The 24,393-nt window shown below is 35.3% G+C and overlaps 1 protein-coding gene across 4 annotated transcripts in view; it reads left to right on the top strand.

Moving 5' to 3' along the window:
• Window positions 1–24,393, top strand: part of DMD (dystrophin) — a 2,476,968-nt gene that overhangs the window by 254,866 nt on the left and 2,197,709 nt on the right. The window lies entirely within an intron of this gene.

Below are 24,393 nucleotides of genomic sequence, written 5' to 3'. Positions count from 1 at the left end.
ATCCAAGTTTTGTTCAAATGGATGGCTTCATTTACTATCAAATGATGGCACATCTAAAATGTTTATGTTTTCTGAAATTTAGACCCTAATATCTAACTGTGTCCTCCTTTATGCTTTTTCTCGAATGTCTCCCAAGTTTATCAAACTCAACAGAAGCAAAACTCAAGGCCTCATCGTTTTCCAACCTGGCTGTTCCAGGAAATATTGCCACCATTCTCTTAATTGCTCAAGTTGAAAATGTGGAAGTAAATGTTTACTCCTTCATATTCCTGAACCTTCAGTTTCCAATCATTATGTTCTATCAGTTCTCCCTTTTAAATATCTATAGAAGCTCATTGCTTTTTTCTGTCTTTTTTGCTAGCAGATATAGTCAAGTTATCTTGCCTGATATACTGAAATTGCCCAGTACATTCTGGTTTATACATTTGACATACAGTCTTACCATGTAACTCACTTACTTAATACCTTTCAGTGGCTTTCCAGTGTTCCTAAGATAAACTGCAGGATCTTTAACAGGGCTGACAATGAGGCCCACATGATCTAAACCCTGCTTATCTTGACACCCTCTTCCTGGTCATCATGTTTTACTCTCCCTGTCATTCACTGTACTCCAGTCATCATGGGTTTTTGGGGTTTTTTTTTTCAGTTTTTGAATGGTTTTCTGCCTTATTCCCTCTGCCTATAGTACTTTCCACCTTTATCCCTTGATCCATGTAATTACCACTTATCCTTTAGTTCCATATTTAAGAAGTACTTTGTAAGATTAGTTCTTTAATCATATGCTTCTAAAAACATTCTATTTATGCCTGTAGCACTCATCACACTTTTTTTGAATCATACCTTTGATTGTGTCCAATATATTTTTTCCACAAAACTACAAACTCTATGAGGTCAATACTATTCCAAACACCCAGAAAAATGTCGGGCATAAAGCAAGTGCTTAATAAATGTTTGAATGAATGATTGAAATCAATACTTTGATGCCAGGTGGTAACATAAGTGTTATTTTAAAAAGTAAAACAGTAAAAGAAATACAGAAGGATTAAGGTCAAGGAAGTGTTCCTTTAGAGAGAGAAGTCCAGAAAGGGCTTTCTGTTGAGGTGACATTTGGACAGAGACCTGGATGAAGAGGAGTGAACTTTGTAGTATCTGTGGAAAGATGTTCCTAGTAGGAAAAATTAGCTAATGAAAATACCCCAAGGTGGGAATAATCTTGGAATGTCTGAAGAGAGAAGTAAGGCCAGTGTGATTAGAGAAAAATAAGGAAAGGAATAGGGAGTAGCATGGTAGAAGAGAGGAGAAAGTCAGTTTCACACATGTATAATAAGAGCTTTAGTTCTAAGGGTGACAAGAAGCCACCGGAGACGGTAGAGACAGTGATATGATCTGCTGCTGCTGCTGCTGTGTGTGTGTGTGTGTGTGTGTGTGTGTGTGTGTGTCCAACATTTTTATATATTTTGGCTGATCTAGACTGGGGAGGAGAACAGTGTTAGATTCAAATTATGAAGATAAGATTTTCTGCTTTTCCTTGATCCGCTGTAACTTCACTGAGGTAATAATTTTTAAAAGTTCAGTGATCTGGCTAAAATTTCTACCACCTCAACACTTTGAATATAGCATATAAGAAAATTTGATGTGAGAATGGGTTTTATTGTTTTCAGTCTACTATCACATAGATTCAATTGGCCTTTTTTCAGCCATCCTCCGCTCAAAATACTCATTGAGTTTGTTATGATATCCTTTGCTATGAAATGAGGATAACTTATAAAATCAAGTCCTTTAATCTTTAATCATTACTTAACAAAGGAAGCTTCTTCCAAGGTTTTCTGTAACATGGAATTACATGGCAACAAGCTAATATCGATCAGTACCTTAGATTTTATGCAGCTGATCATTCTGTACCAGCCTAACAGTTTGTTTATTTTACTGGTTTATATGCTCACAATAAACAAACAAAATTGCGTATGTTGAATAGGACAAAATTCTTCTCTGTTATTGGATACACGTCAGTTTTCAGGTTGTTCAGTCATAACATTGAGCTATAAATAGCAGATGGTGGGGAAAATTACTTTCTTGGGATTATCAGGATTATTACATGTAGATAGAATTATTTAGAACATACATTCTTCTTTTTTTTTTTTTATAATGGGACTTCTTTAATATATTATAATTATGTAATTTTATGCTGTTTTATCCAGTAAAGACCAGTTGGGAGGCCTAGCTATGTATCAAATGTAGAGTTCTTAGGCATGAGATCTGCTATTTAACTTGCAGTCAGTCAGATTTAGACAGAAAAAGCTTAGGGAACAAGAGTATTGCTAACAGTGAAATGAAGTGTTAAAACAATGGGAAGCAATATGAGTGGGAAGGTATTTTAGCATATTGACTTCAAAAGGAATGTTACTAAGTTGAGTTCTGTGAGTAAATTATTTTTCAGTGAACTTAACAATTCACTAGGGAGACCCTGATTCATGGGAGCACAGCTTGTAGCAAACACAGCAGTAGAACATACATTCTTTATTATGAAATTCTTTAGGTTAATTTTTTAAGGAGGTGATACTGTGTTACTTTAAGTTTTTAGTTAAGTTAATTTGAATGATCTTATGTCTGATTAAAAGGTTTTTAATAGTTATTGAGGTATAATTGATATTTAATAAACTGTACATATTTAAAATGTACAACTTGATATGTTTTTATCTATCTGTCTATATATCTATCTCCATGAAACCATCACCACAATCAAGATAGCAGATATGTACATCATCTTACAAGTTTATTCATGACTTTTTATAACACCTCTTCTCTGTCCCTCATCTGTACTTTCCCTTTGCAACCACTAAAGTGCTTACTGTCACTACAGATTGATTTGCATTTTCTAGAGTTTTGTATCAGTGAAATCATACAGTACATACTCGTTTTGTTTGGCCTCTTTCAATTAGCATGCTTCTTTTGCACTTCATTCATGGTGGTGCATATATCAATAGACCAATCCTTTCCATGGCGAAGTAGTATTCTGTTGTATAGATATACCATAGTTTGTTTATCCATTCACATAATGATGAATATGTGGATTGTTTCCAGCTGGGGCTCTTACAAATATAGCTGCTATGAATACTCATGTACAGGTTTTGTTTTTTTTTTTTATGGACATATGCTTTCATTTTTCTCTGACTGGAAAGGGTGGCTCTTACAGTATGTCTATGTTTACCATTTTAACAAATTGCCAAACCAGTTTTCAGAATGGTTTTTACCATTTTACATTTCCATCAATAGTGTAGGAGAGTTCCAGTTCCTGTTTTAAGAATCTTTGTAAGTACTTTGTATCTCTTTCACAGTTTATTTGTCGTAATAGCTTTGTATCTGTCCTTTCCTCTAATAATACGTAAATCATTAAAAGTTTAAAAAAATGTGAGTGTTATACTAAGTATTTTACAGTCATTCTCTTATTTAATCCTCCCAGCAAGAATGCAAAAGACCAATTTTTATTCCTATTTTATGAACGAGTAAATTGAAGATAACTTGCCCTACAGCACATCGACACTAAACCATGGATATGTGATTTGAACCCAGGTTGTCAGATATTGGAGATAATGATATTAACCAGTATGCTATACTCTCCCATCCTCTAGGCCAGGGGTTCTAGCATTGACACCTGGTGAAGCTTAAAGCCCTAACATTGTTTTTTATATATAAATTTAAGATTTTATTTTATTTTTAAATTTATTTTGAATAATAGCTTATTTACAATGGAGTATTAATTTCTGCTGTACAGCAAAGTGATTCAGTTATACATATTATGTGTATATATATATTCTTTTCCATTATGGTTTGTTTTAGGATATTGAGTGTAGTTCCCCGTGCTATACAGTAGGACCTTGTTGTTTATCCATCCTATATTTAATAGTTTGCATCTGCTAACCCCAAACTCCCAATCCATCCCTCCCCCACACCTTGGCAACCACAAGTCTGCTCTCTATGTCTGTGAGTCTGTTTCTGTTTTGTAGATAGGTTCATTTGTGTCATATTTTAGATTACACATATAAGTGATATCATATGGTATTTGTCTTTCTCTTTCTGACTTACTTCACTTAGTATAATAATCTCTAGGTCCATCCATGTTGCTGCAAATGGCATTATTTCATTCTTTTTTATGGCTCAGTAATATTCCATTTTATATATATACATCACATCTTCTTTATCCATTCTTCTGTCGTGGACAATTAGGTTGTTTCTGTGTCTTGCCTATTGTGAATAATGCTGCTATGAACATAGGGGTGCATGTATCTTTTTGAATTATAGTTTTGTCCAGATATATGCCCAGGAGTGGGATTGCTGGAACATATTAAAGCTGTAACATCTTAAGGCCTTTGACAGTTGGTTAAGCTTATCTAAATTATATTTAAATACACAAAATATTTAGGACTATAACATAAACCAGTTGTATTGAGATAAAGTTTTCTAAATATTTTTAAATTTGTAAAAGTTTAATTTCCTTATTAACACATTAAGTAACACAATATAGCGGTGGAATTAATAATAACCATAATGTCAAAGTAATGATGACTGTAAAAGAATACTGTGAGATACATGCAGCATCTATAACATGTGAAAAATTTATGATTTTTATTCAAGAAAAAAGCACAGGTACTGCTTATACTACTGTGGTTTATAGCATGCAAACACAAATGAAAATAATGCTAGAGGCTAATGAAAATATGGATGTAGTATGTCTCTCATCCAAGTTAATAGATGTCTGAATTTTATCTGTGGATCCTTGGACCTCTTGCCCTCGTCCATAAACTCCATGAAAATAAGATTCATATCCGTTTTGACCATGACCAGCGCTTACTACAGTGCATTGTGCAAAGCAGGTTCTACTGGATGAGTGAAGAATGGAATAATATTTTCCAGATACTGCGCTGGCATTAGGATTTAGCAATGGACAAAACAAGCATGATCTCCAGTCTCAAGAACTAATAGTATACCAGGAAATACAAACAGTTAAATAAAGTTATGTGACCTTGGCTGAGTTATTTAACTTTTCAGAGCCTTAGTTTCCTCATATATAAAATTCATATAATAATAGTCACCCTCATAGGTTCCATATGATGATTGAATGAGTATCAATATGGTAGTGATAGATATATATGTGGTATATGTGAGAACAGTGCCTGCCACCTTCTGCTATATAAGTATCTGCCATTATTATGATGAAGACAAAGGAAGTGCAAGATGCTATGAAATTGCATAGCAGGGGAATATAATTTTATCTAGGGGAAGAAAGATGCTGACAGCAAATTATGTTTCAAGCTGATACCTGAATATTGGATGGAAGGTAGGCAATCAAAAGTGAGAAGTGGCTTATGGAAAGATGAAGCGGAACATGCAATATCTCTGAGACAGTAAGGGGCACAGTGCTATAAAGGGACAGAAAGAAGTTCATTGTGGCTGGAACAGAGTGTGAAGGGAAGAAGGAGAGGCAAGAGTTGAAGCTGGAGAGATACACAGAGGCTAAGAGTAGAAATAAAACCATATGGCATTTATTTATGCTGTTCACAACACCTAAGCTAGATATGCTCAGCACAAAAGTCATTTCTTTGTAAATTAACAGTAATTGATAAACCACTATTTTCAGAATTGTTATGTTGGACCGTATATATATTAGAGGAACTTTGTTGGATTCAAATGGCCTCAGTTTGTCTTTCTGAGTTTTTTTTTTTCCTGGCATTTATAAATTAAACATAATAAACTCTAAGTTACTCATTAGTATATATGTCTTAATATATAGGGATTATTTGTGTTTGTTACATTAAATTGAAATGGAGGTAGTATGGCTAAAATGTATACACACACACACACACACACACACACACACACACACCCTTAGGGAGACAGTATTTCAGAGCAGTGACATTGGCACATCTCACATAATGTAGCGACCCGACAAGCTGTTTACTTTTTGCTAAACTGAATATTGGGTAGATGGTTGAAAGGAAACATAAGATTTTATCACTTCTTCCTTTTGAAAAAGTATTTTTCTTATGAAAATAGTTCAGTTTTCCTCTTTCATCATTTCAAACTATAAACGTTAACCCTCCGAGAGAGGCGTACTTAGAAATTTTAGATGAAATTAATACTGTAGAGATGATAGCAGTGGTAATTTTTTAAAGCTATTGATTCATAAATGGTATTTTGAAAATACAAAATACGTTTTCCTAAAATGACACTTTTTCACTTGGTAAACAAGTTGTGTGAGAGAGTCAGCTAATTTCATTTCTCACTTGTAAAGAAAGCACTCCTCTTAAGTCAAAATATCAAGTATAAAGTCAACTCTTAGGAGAAATACACAGAGTACCAGACTTTAAATGTCTCCAATGTGCAAAATAAATCTTTTCTTGAAAAACTTTCTCTTCTTAGAAAAATTTCCATAGAATCGCAAGAGACAAATTCCATTTGAGAGAGTGCATGCTATGTTTTATATTAAAGCAGAGATGTGGAACTGAGCACACAGCTTCCTTATTTCAAAAGTACAACCAGAAAAAAAAAAAAAAAAAAGTACGAGAAGAGAGTTTTTACCCTTTAAAGGCTGTGAAGAGAAGTGAAAATTAGCCAGAATTTCCGTGTGAATAATATGATGTGTGGCAAAGGAACTCTACTCTTGGTATAGTTAGGAAAATAATTTAATCCAGAGGCTTTGCCATACAGAGGAACGAATAGATACTGAAAGAGATTTGCAGATCCACTGCTTTTTAGGCAGGAAGAATGCTCGTTAAATGCAGAACGCTGCTCTGGCTCATGTGTTTGCTCTGAGGTGTAGGTTTTGTTCGACTGACGTATCAGATAGTCAGAGTGGTTACCACACCGACGTTGTAGCAGCTGCATAATAAATGACTGAGAGAATCATGTTAGGCATGCCCACCTAACCTAACTTGAATCATGCGAAAGGGGAGCTGTTGGAATTCAAATAGACTTTCTGGTTCCCAGCAGTCGGCAGTAATAGAATGCTTTCAGGAAGATGACAGAATCAGGAGAAAGATGCTGTTTTGCACTATCTTGATTTGTTACAGCAGCCAACTTATTGGCATGATGGAGTGACAGGAAAAACAGCTGGCATGGAAGGTAGGATTATTAAAGCTATTACATCATTATGAATACAATTAGAAGCTGACCATGACAAAGCATATGTTTGAACAAGCAGCTGTTGGTAGCTGGGGTTTGTTGCCGAGCTCTCCAAACTCTGCAAACAGTGTTGCTTTTACAGAATGGTTTTTAAAATTTCCTTGTGCTGCGTTAGATTTTGCGGGGGGAGGGGGTGTGTGCTTGACTCCAACCTCAGGGAAACCCTTCTGGGATAGAAATCAGTGTTGGAAGATTTTAGAATAAAGTATTTTTCAAGAGTCTAGGTTTCTCCAGGTAGATGATGACGGGGCCGGGGGGGAGGATCTATGGGGAAATCTACCCCAGATCAGTTACATGCTATTTAGTTACAAGGACTGATTGATTTATTGGCATATTCAGACATTGAGAAAAATGAGAATGTATAGAATGTTTGGATAGGTTGAAAACTGTTACACTTGGTTTCTATTTTATAAGGAGTTTGGCTGTCAGTCTTTTCTCCTCATTCATTTCTAGATTTTGACATTTATTCAGTCATTCTGCATTATATGAAGAAAATACATCAATATCTCCTGCAGGGTTTTTCAACAACTCTAGCATCTGTTTCAGCTATTGAACTGTATTCACGTTTTGCCAAGTTGATGTCGACCCAGCTGGTCTATCATTTCTCGCTTGATTACTGTTCTTAATTTCTCTGTATCAGCTTGTTTCGGATAGGGCTTTGAAAGCTGTTAATGAAAAATTACAGAAAATGATAAATTATTGAAAATTGGAGCATTTATTTATTTAATTAGTTTGGAACCTTAATGAGTTTTGTCTTGCATTCTTTCTTGACTGCGTACAATTTTTAGAACCCTTTTGCTGTTTTGCAATATTTCTTTCCCATACAGTCAGTGGGTTATACTTATAAGTACTTTTAAACAAATGGAGCATGAGCCTGGGCTGAATTAGCCTCTAAAAATAAAGTTTTGGGGAAAAGGGGAACAATTTAAGCTTTTTGTAGAAACTATCCATCGTTTCCATATTCTATCTTCATACGCTGTCATAGGGATCTGTCAGTGAGTATATATTGGACCGAACATATTGAAATAATTTTTATCACCACTAGGGTAACAAGAAAATAAAACATTCAAAGCTGTTTTAACAAGTAATTGCTTCAAACAGATGTCCAATAATACAGAAATAGATTTTCCTAAGTATGAAAAGAATGATTGTTAACTGTCTATATGATAGAGAATCTTTCAGCTCTATGCCCAGTTTCCCCAGTAACCTGAGTAGCTAAATGATCCAAGTTAATGGGCTATCATGTATGAACATCTAATATGACCTTTCAGTGTACACAGTATTGCTCATATGTGCTGTACCTTTTCTGTAGTAATAGTCAGTCTGGTCAAGAAACACTACTGGCTGTTATGTAACTTTTTTCCCTGAATGTTAGTCCATGTTTTTCAATTACGTGTTCCTCTTAGAAAGAGTGACTTAAAACAACATGTATTTAAATATCAGTGAATAATTAGAAACTGATGGGCTAATTATACTACTTGGGTTCATAACTTCTGTTTTGAAAAATAGAGATTTAAATGAGTACTTTTTAACCTTGAAGCGTACATGACTGTGGTTGAATATGTAATTCATAATTCATACATACAGCAGGAAAGAAAATAGTTTCCTAGATGTATAGTTTTAGCTGGAAACATTTTTAAAAATAATGTGATTCAGGCAACCTCATTATTTCCTGTTAATGCTTTGGAGTGCTGTATGTGTTTGGTACAGTCTGTTAAGGACTTCTTTAATCTTTGAGAACTCAGAGACTAACAGAATTTTGCATCCAAATGATAGAAGGTTATTTCTTGGTTGGTTGACAAAAATCAGCTGTATCTAAACTCTTGTTTAAAACACAGCTCTTTTCTGTCAGTTTTATTTCTCAACTTTTTATAACCATTGTAAGTGACAGTTCAAGTCTGGAATAACTCTTTTACATTACATCTTTAGTAGGACTCTCCTTTTGTGAATTGTCTCCTGTGAGAAAAACGTGAGCTTCCTGCTAACCTTACACTCCTGTTACCATAGTTACTTTAAAAGGAAGGTTTTCCTTTCAATGAAGATAGTGTAATTTAAATCAGCCCCTGGACTCCCCCAGACCATGTTTTTTTGTTTGTCGTTCAGGCTGCCTCGTTTGTGATTAAGAAGTGCTTTGTATTTGATTCCACTGATGAATGAAGAGGACAGACACTAGGTGGCACCAGCTGTTGATTATTAATGAACTCTTAGAGGCTTTGGGCCGCACACCTGAAGAGCAGGCGTCCCTTTATTTAGAAATGCATTTGTGAGAGCTGGAAATTATTGCTGACCTTTCTGGCTGTGGAACAAGATTGGCGTGCACAGTGATGAGAACATGTGAAGTTGCCAAATCCTCAGTTGCTTAAATCTGTGTTTTCTGAAGAGATTCAGGGAAAAAAAGAAAAAAGAAAAAGAAATGCATAAAAATAGAAATAGTATGTGAAAGAGAGGTGGGACAAATGAAATATAAATGTTTAACTATTTTTAAAATACGAAATTTATGTATAAATCTTTGTTTTTCCCAATTCTCTACAAACCCAGATTGTTTTTCCTAAGACATTTATACTACAAAAGCAAAGATAGCAACTATTTGCTTCTTTTAGGTAAAAATCTTATTGAGCGACATTATTTTTTTAAATCAAGAATGTGCCTTAGTTCTCCTTTAATGATAATATTGTCTAATGAAAATTCCCACTTGTGTTGGATTGGCCCGCCTTCAGATGTACTGCTCTTCGTCTAGAAAGATGAGCAGGGTGAGATACTATCAGTTAAGAAATGTGCTTTGAAGTGTTTTTCCTGAGAAGCTTGCTCCTTCCTTTTATTCTCCAATTCTCATGCTGTCTAGATTTTAAGAACGAAAAAGCAAACACAAAGAAACCACATAAGTGTGTGCATACTTCTGAAAAAAAAAATCAAACTGTTTAAAAAGAGAGAACCATGACAGTATTTTAAATTGGTGCTGGAGTTAACAAACTAAAATGGAAAAGGAGAAGAGTGGGGAGAGTAAACAACTGTTCCTATTGGAAATTATTTTTGGAAAAAATAAGCAATATTTTCCCCTCATTGGGAATAACTTAGAATTCCTAAGGAAGATGGGATGATTTAGAATGAGGGGAAAGGCAATACAGGCTGTAATTCTCCAAGGTTCTATGAAACAGTAGGCAATATGGCTAGTTACTTTGATTATACCATAGAGTTTTTTGAAGATTTTTATGATGTAGTCAAAATGGAGAAATATTTGCTACTTGATATGTCTGGTAGATTAATTACCTTGATAAATTATTCTGTATTGGTCTATCAATTAATGAATCATTGTAAACCAGGAAGGGGGGCTCTCACAGGACTATGATATAATTCTATCCAACTGGATCTATCTGACTTGGAACTAATCTCTCATAGTGTGACCTGTAATTCTGACTTTGACCCTTTGGCCTGTGAAATACTAATATCCAAAAGAAGAAGAAAACTCAAAATAGCTTGTCCAACTGAGAAAGAGAAGAAATGCATTGAATTATTATGTACCAGAGGATTATGATCACTTAGAAAATTTGATGACACCAGAAAGATAACATTTTAAGAGGAATAACATCCTGCACTAAAGTTTAAAAATCATTGCAACAAGTATGGTATGTGAGAGAGTTAAAGCTTAACAATCATTCATTGAAAAAGACAATGATTTTGTTGGCCATATTTCAGTGTCAGTCACAGTCTCATATGACATCAAAACAAAATAAAAGTAATATTAGACATTTATCCTTTCTGGAAGGAAACAAAAAAAGAAAGAGAGAACAAAGTTGAGAAGGAACTTTTTTAGAGGCATACCATGGTCTAAGAGGAATTTTAACACCTCAGACAGTGTTCAGTGAAGAAAGAAAATGCCTGGATGGTTGGTGAAGTGTGCTAGAAACTACAACAGTTGAGGGGCCTTGAAGGTTCTAGAAAAGGGAAAAATTGAAGAGTGCTTGAAGGAAAAAGAATAAAGAAAAATTAGACCAATTTCAAATATCAGATGAGCTACAATGTAGAAGAGGGGTTAGACTCATTTTTACCTCTCTGGTACTGAAGAAAAAAATATTATTTCAATAATTGTATAAGCAGAGAATTGACTACTTTGTGAGATACTGCACTCCTTGTTCCTGAAGTGTTCATTGCTGGGAGTGCAGTGCCTGCATTAAAGAGAATTTGAAGAAGAAGATGTCAGATAATTTCTAATTTTAAGAATCTTTGAGTCTAGCCACGGCTTAAAATAAATTTCCCTTTTCAGCTATTCCTTTGAGTGTCTCTAGTACTCTATTGGAGCCCTCCATGCCAGTAATTATGACCCATGTGCCATGGCCCTTTCTGTCTAGCCAGCTAACAATGGTTTCTGTATTTCTAAATGGTTTTTTAAAAAGCTGAATAATATTTTGTGACATAAAAATTATATAAAATTTTGAGTTAAGTGAATATTAATAAAGTTTTATTGGCAGCATATCCGTTTACAGATTGTCTCTGGCTGTTTTCATGCTAACACAGCAGTTAAGTGGTGGTGACAGAGACCATATTTATTATCTGGCCCTTCCTAGTAGTAAAAGTTTGCTGACCTTATCTCTAGTCTGTAAGAGGACTTTGCTTTTTGCTCATTGAATCAAGTGTCTAGAACAAGCGAGGCCACCATTAAATATCAGCTGAAGACCATAAACAGAAGTTGTGATCACCCATAATATGTAAGCACTACAGACTTTGCGAAGTGGTCCAGATATACAGCTTAGGAGTTCATGATGGGGCCATTGTGGCAGTTAATCTGTTAAGAGATTTTACTTGCTGAGGAATGTCTGTTTATTATGTCTGTAAGAAAATTTGAGATCTCTGAATTCTATAATATCTGCTTTGCCTAAGCCCATTGATCTTGCTGAACTTACCTATTTGCTAAGATTAAGTTATTTTTAATGTTACTGTTCAATTATTGTGATTTTGGTAGACTTACAGAAAGTACAGAAGTCAGTGGAAAACAAGTCAAGTCAGTGGGAATTACTTCCTGCAGCTACCTTTTCTCTCTTTGTAGGTCTATAATCTTTCTAAGCGGCTTTTGTATTACAGTGATCTGGGGAGGTGCACACCTTTTTAAATAGATGTACTGCACTATAAAACAACAGTGAGGCTGTTAGGAAATGGTTGATAAGACATGCTAGAGTTAAAAGTTAGCAATGAAATATTTCTGAGCTATTTCCCTGAACGTGTGGATACAAGGGAATTTTTTTTTTCAAATCATGTGAGAAACTGTAATTAGATTCTAAGCATAAATTTAAGAGATTCTGGGTTTACCATCATAAATGACAATCTCCATAATTCCATGATTGTGAAACTAAAATCCCTGCCTTTTTTCTAGGGAGGGATATCATTGCTGTTCGTTGGTAGCACTGGAAATTCCTTTAAAACCCATAGGATTCTTATTTTATTTCCATGAGGATGTTACTGAGCAGCTATCTTATGATGCCTGTCTCTATGGTAACAGATACAAGGCTTAAGGGTCTGAAGGAAATTCTTCCTATTGGTTTAGGGATATGGAGCAATGAGGGAGACTCACTGAGGAAGAGGATAAAGCTGAAGGAAGGTAAAAGAGGCAACTGTGAGAAATTTTCACGAGGGAGGTGTTTTGTGTGTGAAAAGAATTTCATTTCCTCTTAATCTATTTCAGAATGAAATAAAAAGCAACGTGTAAATAAAATTTTCAAAAAATTCTTAAAAAGTATTATTTTTCAACCATCCAGTCAATTTTTTGCTGTTGCAGTCACACAGATCTTTCCCTTAGGTGGCTTACTTTTCACTATGCAGAGAAAGATTGCTTCTTGCCTGAAATTGATAAGAGGAGGGCCCTACCTTTGGCAAATTTAGTTTTTGTTATTGCTATCAAAGATCTTGATCTTTTAAAGGACTTTCTTTTTCTTGATTCCAAGGGTAAGAATATTGAGCTCTACTTGGCATTGCTCGTAATCACTGAGCTTCTCAGGAAATGATGAAAGTACACTGTTTTTCCAAGACATTCTTTTTAAATCTATTTCTATTAGAGGCCAGTAATAAGTATAACAGGCATACTGCTTCTTTGACAATTAAGCATTTTTTAGAATGTGTTGGGTAAGATTTTGTGTTTTTACATGTTTTACTTTGTGTCTCTTATTAAAATAATAAAATCAAACAAAAACCCCCAAATGTTTAAAAATACTTGATTTTCTATTTCACTTTCCCTTTTCTTTAAGTTTAGAAAATAAGAAATCACCATGTTTAAATTTTTTTAAAAAGGAGATAAATGTGACTCTCCCTTTGATTTAAAGTATGTATTCAAGATGTTATCACATAGCAAAAAGCATATAAAATATCTGTGCAATTTGTATGTCCTTTAGGAAAATGTAAGACTCAGAGGGGAGAGATGGCTGTCTTACCATGAAGCTCTTACCTGTAGTTTCAACATTAAGGCAGGTGTTGGTCTTTCATTTATCCTGATGTCTTCATATATTATTATGTTGGGGTCAAATGCAAAAGAAAAACAAAATAATGGCAAGTGAGCAGAAACTCGTAACTTGATGAAAGAAAATTAAGATTTTGGGGGGTTGAAAATAAATACATTTCAAATGATATTTATAAGATCAAATAAATATTTATTTGTTGTTTATTATTCACTGGTCATAGCGCTTAAAGCTTTAAAGGATTTAAGTCTTTTTATGCTTTATTTTCTGACCTCAAGAAATTTATAGATTCTCTATGCAGATATAACTTTCCAGAAATTTAATCCACTCTGTGTAGATATTAATAAAAGATAAGACATCGTCTTCACACTGTCTTTAAATTAAATGAAAAAATAGAGTTAGCTGTAATGTTGCAGTACCTTCTTTGGTATTTTTGGAAAATAACTTTTTTGGAAGAAAACCTTGTTTATTACTGAATCCATTTTGAACCATAAACAGTAATTGCAATATAAAGTGAGGTTTCTGAATAAAGCAAGGCTATTTTAAATATTAAACATATATACTGCTTTTGGAAACCTGACTTCAATTTTAAAAGTATGACATTCCTAGCATGTGTCTAACATGACTGGCCTTCAAAAAACTTCTTATTTTCTTTGGCTTTGGGCTTACATAGTCCAGAGTGCACTGCAGGGCATAAGCAAATGGGTAAGAAGATGGTCAAGACAAAAGTACTGTGGGAAGTAAAGATAGGAAATAAGCTTCTGGACAAAGGTTTATACAGGAAGTGGGGGATGGCTGAACCGGAAGCTTAGGTGGTGCACAGAAACTAATCAGTATTCACATACACTTGAGGATAAATGGTGCTTATCACCATTTCCAAAGAAATATTGTCATTACCTGGCAATCCGGAGATGAATAAAAAGAACTAAGAAGTAGGGAAAATATATTTATCAGAATCGATCTGCTCTGGTCATAACATTGTTAGAACTGATTGCAATGCTCCAAGGATAAAACCTGATGAGGACCATCATATTCTCGTTTTGCTAGCACAGATCTCCGTTTGACATATTATGAGTGGAATTATGCATTACAGCAACAATAAACTGGATTATGGAAAGTGACACTAATGGTAACCTGAAATTTTATGGGTTTTAGGCAAGTTGTGGGACTTATTTATGTTCTGTGACAAGTGTGAAAAGGAGGAGATTGAGTAAAAGCCTGCCTGTTATGGAAATGCTAATAATATAGTGAGTAGGAATCTCAGGTTCATCTCCCTTTGGCTGCTGACCTATTCATAGATGGGCTCTGGTGGTTCTAAGAGACAGAGCCCGTTTCTCCGTTGCGTCATCCAGAACAGGATCAAAGCCCACCAACTGAAGTGACAGGTTGTTTCTGCTGTTTTCCATTCATCCAACAAATATGTGTTGATAAATCCCAACTGTCAGGCTCTGTGCTAGAGCAAGATGACTCAGATACGATCCCTGAGGAATTGAGAGCTGAATGTGCGTTATGTGAATGAGGACAGGAAAATATCTACAGTGTACCAGAGGACAGCAGCAGCTGTGACTCCAGAGAGAAAAGCCATCTAGGGAATGAGCTAGAGGCTTCCAGGGTTCCTAGTTTGAGTGATCTGGAAGAACTGGCAAGTCTATGAAAGAGCAAAATGATAGCTGAGGAGAAAGAGTGCAGATGCAGTGAAAAAAAGGTTAGTAATTCAAAGTAAAGGGGAAAGTAACTTACTTGAAGTTTCACTTGAAATAAGGAGGAGTCTGCCTACAAGCCATTGCTCATTTTCATTGAAATCAAACCTAGAAGGAAGAGGTTTAGAGTGTAGTCAATTTCAGATAATGAGATTGAACATTTTTAATCCTACATGAGTGTGACCATGAAAGCTATGTTTCAGGAGGATTTAGGGGAAAAAAATTATCTCTCTTGGTAGTATATGTACATTATCCCTGAAAACTCGTTCCTATGCTATCTTTAGAGAAATTATGATATTGTTTTATCTCAGTATGTATCTATCTTTAATTAGAAGCTATCTGAAAACGGTTCACCTATGTTTAAATTAATCACAGAATTAGACCTCAGATTACACAGGAGGGCTAAAAGGATGACATTTTATATATGATAGGCCTATTGCTACATAGACCCATAACATGAGGAAATTGTGTTAGATAATCACAAAGGTTTCATCCAGCTTCAAAAGCATCCAGCATTAATTGGTCTTCAGCGTCACCCCTGACTCCTAGGAACTTAAGAAGACATAGGTTTACATTTTAATTTGGAAGAAAGGTAAGCAGGATATTTTCTTTAGCACTTGAATGGTCTAGAAAGTCTCTTTCTCCCTCTCTCCTCCTCCCCCTTCCTCCTCCCCCTCCTTCCTTCCCCCTTCTCCCCTCTTACCTCTTCCCTTTCTTGTTTCCCCTCCCCACCTTCATACCTATATAGATGTGTATGTTTGCATGCAGGCATGTATATATATCTATTTCTGTCTCTATCTCTGACTTTCTGAAGTAATTTATATAGGGTAAAGGCACATTCATTATTGGAGTAATTTTCTTTTGTAGATAAAAGCAGTTCTGTCTGGCTCAGTTTGCAAAACTTCTTTATTAAAATATAGCAAAAATATTTAAAAGTGCACAAATCAGTAAGTGTACAACTTAATGAATTTTCAGAGTTAGTACCTCCCAGTGATTACTCAAAAGAAGAAAAAGAGTAGCACCAGTATCCCGAAACCCCAATCGTACCCCTTCTGAGTCAGTACTTCCTCAAAGATAAACACCATACTGACCTCTAACACACCATAGATTAGGAGATGCCATTTCTGAAATTTATATAGTTGGGAATATACAGTATGTACTCCTTTGTGTCTGACTTCTTTTTCTCAACATTATTTTTATGAAATCCATCAATTTTATTGCTTTCAGTTGGGGCTTAATCATTTTCAGTGCTGCGTAGTATGCCATTGTATGGATATGCCACAATTCACTTACTTACCCCCATCTGCTCTTAATGAACATGTGGATTGATTCTGTTTGGCGGCTCTAAAAACAATGTTACTCTGAACATTCTTGTACATTTTACACATGTACATGCACCTCTGTTAAATGAATACCAAAAAGTGGAATTGCTTGGTCACAGAATAACCAAGCACGATCTTTAGTTGAGAAAACCAAATTTATTTTTTAAGGTAGGTAAACAACCTTACTTAATCACCACCATCAGTATATGAAAGTTCTGGATATTGTTGCCAGTGCTTAGTATTATCAGTGTTTAATTTTAGCCATCTGGCTCTTGTTCTGTACTGTCTTATTGTGGTTTTTATTTCCATTTTTTTCAAATGACTAATGAGTTGGAGAACCCTTTTATATATTTGTTGGTCATGTGGATGTTAGCTTTAGCAAGGAGCCTGTTCTAGCCTCATGCTTATTTTTCCGTTGAGATGTCATCTGTTTTTTATTGATTTGTAGGATTCTTTTTCTGGAAATGACCATTTTACATGTTCATTATATGTATTGCAAACACCTAAGGATATATATTCTATATAAGCATAGAATTTGAAGCCCAGAGACCATTAAAGAATACATAGTCCAGTCTCTTAGTTTAACAGATGAAGAAACTGAGACCTATAGAGATATAGTCACTTGCTTAAGACCTCTTCTAGTTAGTAGAAAGACCAGAAATAGAACTGGAAATAGTCTCCGAATTCTGACAGTAATGACTTTCTCTATTAAAACATGGAGACTCTTTACAAATATCATATGATATCGCTTATATATCAAATCTAAAAAAAGACTACAAATGAACTTATCTACAAAACAGAAATAGAGTTACAGATGTAGAAAATAAAATTATGGTTACCAGGGGATGGGGGGGATAAATTGGAAGATTGGGATTGACACATACACACTACTATATATAAAATAGATAACTAATAAGGAACTACCATATAGCACAGGGAACTCTACTCAATACTCTGTAATGGCCTATATGGAAAAAGAAGCTGAAAAAGGGTGAATATATGTATAACAGATTCACTTTGCTGTACACCTGAAACTAACACAACATTGTAAATCAACTATACCCCAATAAAAATTACAAAACAAAAAAAGAACAAACATAAGAAAAATGGAGAGTCCTTAGCCCCTTCTAATATGGTGACTGAAACTCCTTGTCTGTCTGGGAAGGCCAAGCAAGGCAATGCATGACATGGTTATTGTAACAGCAAATACAGAATGATGCATGATTAATCTCATTGATTCTCTGAACAAAAATATCCCCAACTATTCATCTGTTTTATAGCATGGCCATGCAAAGTTTCAACTTGTATTTTTCTTTGGGTATTAGATTTTATTTTTTTCCTCTTCTATAGCTTTATTATTGCATTCAACTTTTCATATTTATTCCCATTACTTCTATCTTCTCAGTCCACATTTGGTTCAAATTCAAGAAAGTCCATTTTTTTTCTATAGCGGATTAGTAGGAATGTCAATTTTCTAATATTGTCATCAAACAGGAGCAAATTTAGGTTACAGGACATACTTGCTAATATAATAATACCGACTATTTACTGAATTTTTTTTACATTCTAGATGCAGTATTAGGTAATTTTCATGGATTGTTTTAGATAGAATTTTGAACAAGGCCCCAAATGTTTTATTATCTCTATTTCGTTGATCTAGAACCTGAGCCTCAGTGAGTTTAAGCTACTTGTGAGACAGCTAGAAATTGAACCAGATTTATCAGATTTCAAACATCACACTTTTTCATGATCCCACTCTACCTGCTTGGAAGAAAACAGATTTAACAATAGAGATTTAGGTCACTACCCGCTTTTAGTGCTTCTGCCGTAGGTCTTGGGGATGTTTCTGTGTTCTAATCTCATTAAATCATTCCATTTTTGTGTCCTTTTTTAAAGTGATAATCAGAGGAGTGCTTTTTTTGGCGTTGACTGTAGTTACTTTATTGACTAAACTGCATTCTTGATAGTGTAGCTTTTACTAGAGTGCAACCTACATACTGACAGGTAAGTTTGTATCCAGGGACAAGATTGTAGTGGAATGTTCTTTTACTAAGGGACCAGATGTATTATGAGTCTTTGATTTCAATTCTGTCTAGCGGTTTATTCTAGGATCTGATTACTTCTCACCTAGATTTTAGTTTCAAATATTTCTCCTTCCTGTTCATGAAAGCGCTTTCCCACAGATGCCTGAAAAATCAATGTGCTTCTATTCTCTTGCTTCTCGTCCTTGGCCAGAGGGAGTTCCCCCTGCCACACCTCCCTAGCTTCATGCAAAGCAGATACACACTAGTGTCTCCATCTAGAAATTTAAATCCACATGCATTACCTAGCATGTTATTTTTCTCTTAAGGAGTGAGAGAAGCACTTTTAAACAATATATATATATATTGTTTAAATTTATAGTCGTTTCACTGTGTCTGAACATACGGGAATGGCTTTAAACCAAAGATCTCATTCATAGGCATTTTGTAAAAAAAATAATTCCTTAAAGGTAGAGAACTTTACAATTAACAGAGCACTTTCATGTTTATTTTATTCATATAACAACCATGTGAGGTAACCTAGGTAAGAAGTATTATTTCTTCTTTATTCAGATCCATGCCTATTTGTATCTTAAATTTCTTTTAGCTCTGCCATCTGCTTTCCATACCACCTGCCATTCCCTGCCTCAGTTCAGATTCCTGTAGCTCACTTTGAATACCACGATAGCTTCCCAGCTTACCTGTGGCCTTGCTTCTCTCCAGTTTACCTCTCACATGGCTGCTAGACCCATATCTCTCAAAAGCCAAATTTAATATGTCACTCCCCTGTTTAAATCTACAGGTGGCTCCCCATTGTTTTAGGATATAAAACAAATAAGTTGTATGGAAGAAAAGACCCTTTACAACATTTTCCATGCCTTGTTCTCAGCTCTAATCTTTCACCCACCATCGGAATGCCTTACCCCAGCTATATAAACACTTCTCTGAATGTAACACACTTCCCTGACATGTGCCCTAGGTCATGTTAACCCCACATACTTACTTCTTGCATCTCTTATAATCCTCCAAGATAGTGTAGATGGTGCGTCTTCCTCATCTTTGGATAAATCATGTGCCCCTGTGTATACTCCTGTGGCAGTCTCCTCATACCTGTGTCAACACTTAACTTTCTGTGCTATCTTTTTGGGTTATTTGTTTACTTACAGATTGTTGGTACCTGAGGACTGTGGTTTCTCCTTTCATGTTTTACCCCTTGCATGGTGCCAGCGGAAAGAGTGACTTAAATTTTACTTTAGGTTGTAATGAGTTACATAGCTGGAGGTAGCAAGATGGTCTTTGAGCCCTATGGTAGCATCATTTGCATTGCATCCTTCCTCCTGCCAATGTGACTAACCATAGTACATGAATAATAGATTTTCAAGATCCCTGTGTATTTAGTTTATGGCAATAAGCTGAGCCAAGTTACAGTTTGGGGGGTATTTTGTAGGGGTAGAAGTTGGGATACTTAGTTACGATAGTATAGTAATTACCCTACGTGTTAGAAATGTATAGAACACAGTACTTTAAAGCATTATTTCCTTTGTGATTTACACATTGCCTCCCCCTGAGGTCTTAATTCATTCAAATTATCCACTGAGATAATAATAAAAATTTAATGGATGATCAAGTAAAATCATAGAAGAGTAAAATGGCAGTTGAGTTTATGAGGCAAACAAATTCAGGCATATTGGTAAAATAAAACACTGAAAATGTGCTCATTTTTCTCTCCTTCCATCACTAATAGAAAGTAGTGAACTTCACCTATCAGCCAATTGTGCTATGCATCATGGTTATTGTCTAGCATACCTGAGAGTAAAAGTATATATCTGATTCCCACTAATCCCCACTGAGTTTTCATTAGAAAATGAGAACTACATTCTAAAGGATTTGAGGTTGTAAAGTAGGGGACATGCAATGCCAGCAATAGGAGATGGTGTGATTACTTTACAGCCTAAACCTCAGGTCTACATATGGAGAGTCTGCCATATCACAGGTTCCCTGCAGCTGCAAGGAGAGTAAGAATTCATTGGATGTACCCAGTGATATTGGATGTTTACACCCCACTTGCTCTAATACACAGCTTTGTGATATTAGAGAATTAATAAAGAAGTGAACTATTTAGTTATTTTATCAACTCTTAAGTCATCTTGGTGGAGAGAAAAACTCAAAGATGCATAAAGTGTAAAGCAAATTGTTTTCAAAATTTATCCTTTCTTTAAAATCACAATTCTCTTGGACAGGAAGCCACATGCCAGGAGCTGTGCATATTTATTTATTTTGATGCTTTTCTTAGAGATTCTACTCGTTCTTTATTGATATTATACACAGTCCTTCTTTTCATACATCATGGAATTTAGCACACTGTATTTAAAAATCACATTGAGGCTGACAGAATTCAATTGTGCACATTACAGTATTTATTAGGGAATGAAACAATCATTTGTAGCATTATAGTAGCCAAAGCAGATGATACAGTTTATTACATTATTTATTTAAGAAAATCAAATATTGTGGCTACATTTACAAAACATTGTAATCATGGTGATACTTGTTGCATAGTTTATAGATAAATATATTGACCTTGGGTACAACAGTGGGTTGGGTAAGTTAAGGGACAGTATAACCATAATTTCTACTGGGAATGCATTCAAAACCCATAATTGCATATTAAAGGAACATATTATAGGTGATTGCTTGTTTTCCGTTTCCTTTTGAGAAAATAATGCCTTCTTTATGTTCATCTATGCCCAGATGAATCAAGGGAAAATCTTTACAGTCTTTAGTGTATCAAAGATAGAGAATAAATGCCTAAAGTGTGTGGGAAAAGTGAAATTGCTGGTCATAAGACCAATGACCTCCATCACTGTGTCAGCCAATGTGATGTCAACCAATATGGGACACATCAGTAGTGAATCCATGTAGAAACCTTTTGCAAGCAGATGGATTTGCTGATATTTAAATTGATTGAAGAAGGATTTCATTTTTATCAGAAACATATTTCAATTGTAAAATGGCACCTGCACTGAAGGTTGAGAAAGTTCGTATGCATTAAGGCTCATTCTAATATAACTACAATGTTGTAATTAAATAATAATAATTAGCTAACATGATAAGAATAACTTAAGTCTATAAAAATTTGATTCAAAGTACACTATCATTTCAACTGAATTGAAAGTTTATTTCAATCAGGTGAAAGGAATTAAAGTGACATACTTGTAAGAACACATGAACAATTACTACACCGCTGTAACCGATGGTCTTCGTGCGTTCCCCTCTATTCTGGAAAATCACCACTCCTGAATATGCCTACAACTTACTACGGTTTGATTCTTTGCCTCATGATTTCCATTTGCTTTTGGCCCAGTTGAAGGTGTCCCAGAGGTATCTCTCAGGTGAGACAACTCGGTCTCCTAGAGGTCCCAAGTGGTACTAAACCTCAGTCGATCACAGTGACAACATGCTTATCAACTCACATTGTACTGGCTTCATTCTCTTTTCAGTCTAACTCTTTTACTGTGCTTCCTGGAATCATCTCTAAAATAATTTATTTCCACTCAAATCCTTTTCTCAGAGTCTACTTCTGGAGAAATCCAACCCAAGAGAGCATATTTTATTATCAATAATTTTGCCTCTAATTTAATTTTTCATCCTTTTTTTAATCAAAGAAGTGTATTTCAGGAAATTATAAGGACAATTATCAAATGGTACATTGGTTTGGGAGTTAATGGAAAGGATTAAAAAAATGCCATCACACCATGTATAGTTGCTTAATAGTAGTTTCCAAGAGTACTATGACAAACTTTGAGACTGTGTTTGTCGAGACCTAGTGGGGAAAGGTACCATTATTTAATGCCATATATACTCAGCATGTATGTGATGGTGATGGAAACAAATGTGCCATATTTTTTACCATCTCCAGAATAGACTAGATCAGATTTTATGTGTTTTTTAAAAATATACCCAATACTTTCTTTGAAAGAGATTTTATGTGATAGGTCGCCAGAAAAGGAATGAATTGAAAATGTAGGCATTCTGAATGAAAAGTGAGAGGGGAAATTGACTCAACTCTCAACTACTCCTCCTTCCACCTTATATCCCTATAGGCGTAACTATCAGTACCCTTAGAATTTGAAATAAAAGCCATCATATTAGAAAATATCTATGATTACTTCCAACTCTAAGTCATAAATCTAGAAATGAGCTTCCTTACCTACTTAACCACTACCAAGAAATAGCTGACAGGTAACTTTAAATTAGTAATGCTTGTGTATACCAAGCAAGGCTGAGTATAGAAATTTATTCAGTAGCACACATTTTCCTAGCCAGTATTGAAAGTAGCACAATTAGGTATGTAATTAGGAAACTTCATTTGCTAACCTGTTAACTGCCAGTTGTCTTGGGCTATGGTGGAAGCCAGCATCAAAGTGTAAACAGCACCTTAGTTTTGGGAAGGAGAAGCTCAATTCATAGCCAGACATATGTTTTGGCTAAGTGGCTTTGTGCTTGGTTTAGCATAACACTTGGTGGTAAAGGGGGGAAAACACGTAAGTATTGCTGTAGTAAAAAAATAATGCTGATAAGGATAGGATGTCTGAGACCATTGTGGGGGGAAAAAACTACATAGGATATTACTAAAGCCTGAATTTTCTTAGAGATGATAGTCTAGTCACCCAGCCCCATTTTGCCATTGAAAGATTTCTTAGGAATTCAACCATCATATTTCATCAGGACAGATAATATTATAACTCATTATAGCATAGTGATACTGATTTACTTTAGTTCAATTTACACATTAAAGCTATTTTTATCCCTCCTGTTCCTTTTTTTTAACTTGTTAAAATTTTATTTCATTATTTTTTATTTAATTTTATTTATTTATTGGCTGCGTTGGGTCTTCGTTGCTGCGCGCCGGCTTTCTCTAGTTGCGGCGAGCAGGGGCTACTCTTCATTGCGGTGCGCGGGCTTCTCATTGCGGTAGCTTCTCTTGTTGTGGAGCATGGGCTCTAGAGCGCAGGCTCAGTAGTTGTGGGAAATGGGCTTAGCTGCTCCGTGGCATGTGGGATCTTCCTGGATCAGGGATCAAACCCGTGTCTCCTGCATTGGCAGGCGGATTCTTAACCACTGCACCACCAGGGAAGTCCCATATCCCTCCTGTTTTGTTAATAAAGCATGGAGGTATATTCTTTGTTGACTTCTTTTTCACATTTCATTATGTTTATCTACTTCAGCCATCATTCACTTAATGTTTTTATTGGGTATATACTAAATAGAAGGTCTTATGCTGAGCACTGAGAGCAATAGAAAGATTAATCAGAAATAACTTCTACCTTCAAGAAGCTTACAGTGGTTACGGGAGAAAAGTCACTCTGAGAATATATGACTATTACTAGATACATCCACTCCACTCCTTCCCCCCAACCCTCTTATTCCTCTTGTAGCTGTTAACCCTAAAGTCATAGTAAAACAAAACATCAGTATAGGAAAAGGTATAGAATTTATAAAGGCAGTAATTTTGTACTATCACCAGCACATGGTATCTATTGTGTCACCATAATCAGGTCATATCCCTCTTGGTTCATGTCTGACTTGGAGAAAAGCTTTCACTGAGACTTTATAAACAAATAATAGGGCTCCTATTATTGCCCTGCATGACTGTTCACATGTCTCTGTACAATATCATGACAGCTGCTAGGGAGGGTCCTGATGCTACCATGTACAATTCTGGATGGTT

Source organism: Balaenoptera ricei, chromosome X (assembly GCF_028023285.1).
Source record: "Balaenoptera ricei isolate mBalRic1 chromosome X, mBalRic1.hap2, whole genome shotgun sequence".
Classification (NCBI taxonomy): domain Eukaryota; kingdom Metazoa; phylum Chordata; class Mammalia; order Artiodactyla; family Balaenopteridae; genus Balaenoptera; species Balaenoptera ricei.
The sequence above is the reverse complement of the archived record's forward strand: the minus strand, read 5'-3'. Positions and strand labels throughout refer to the sequence as shown.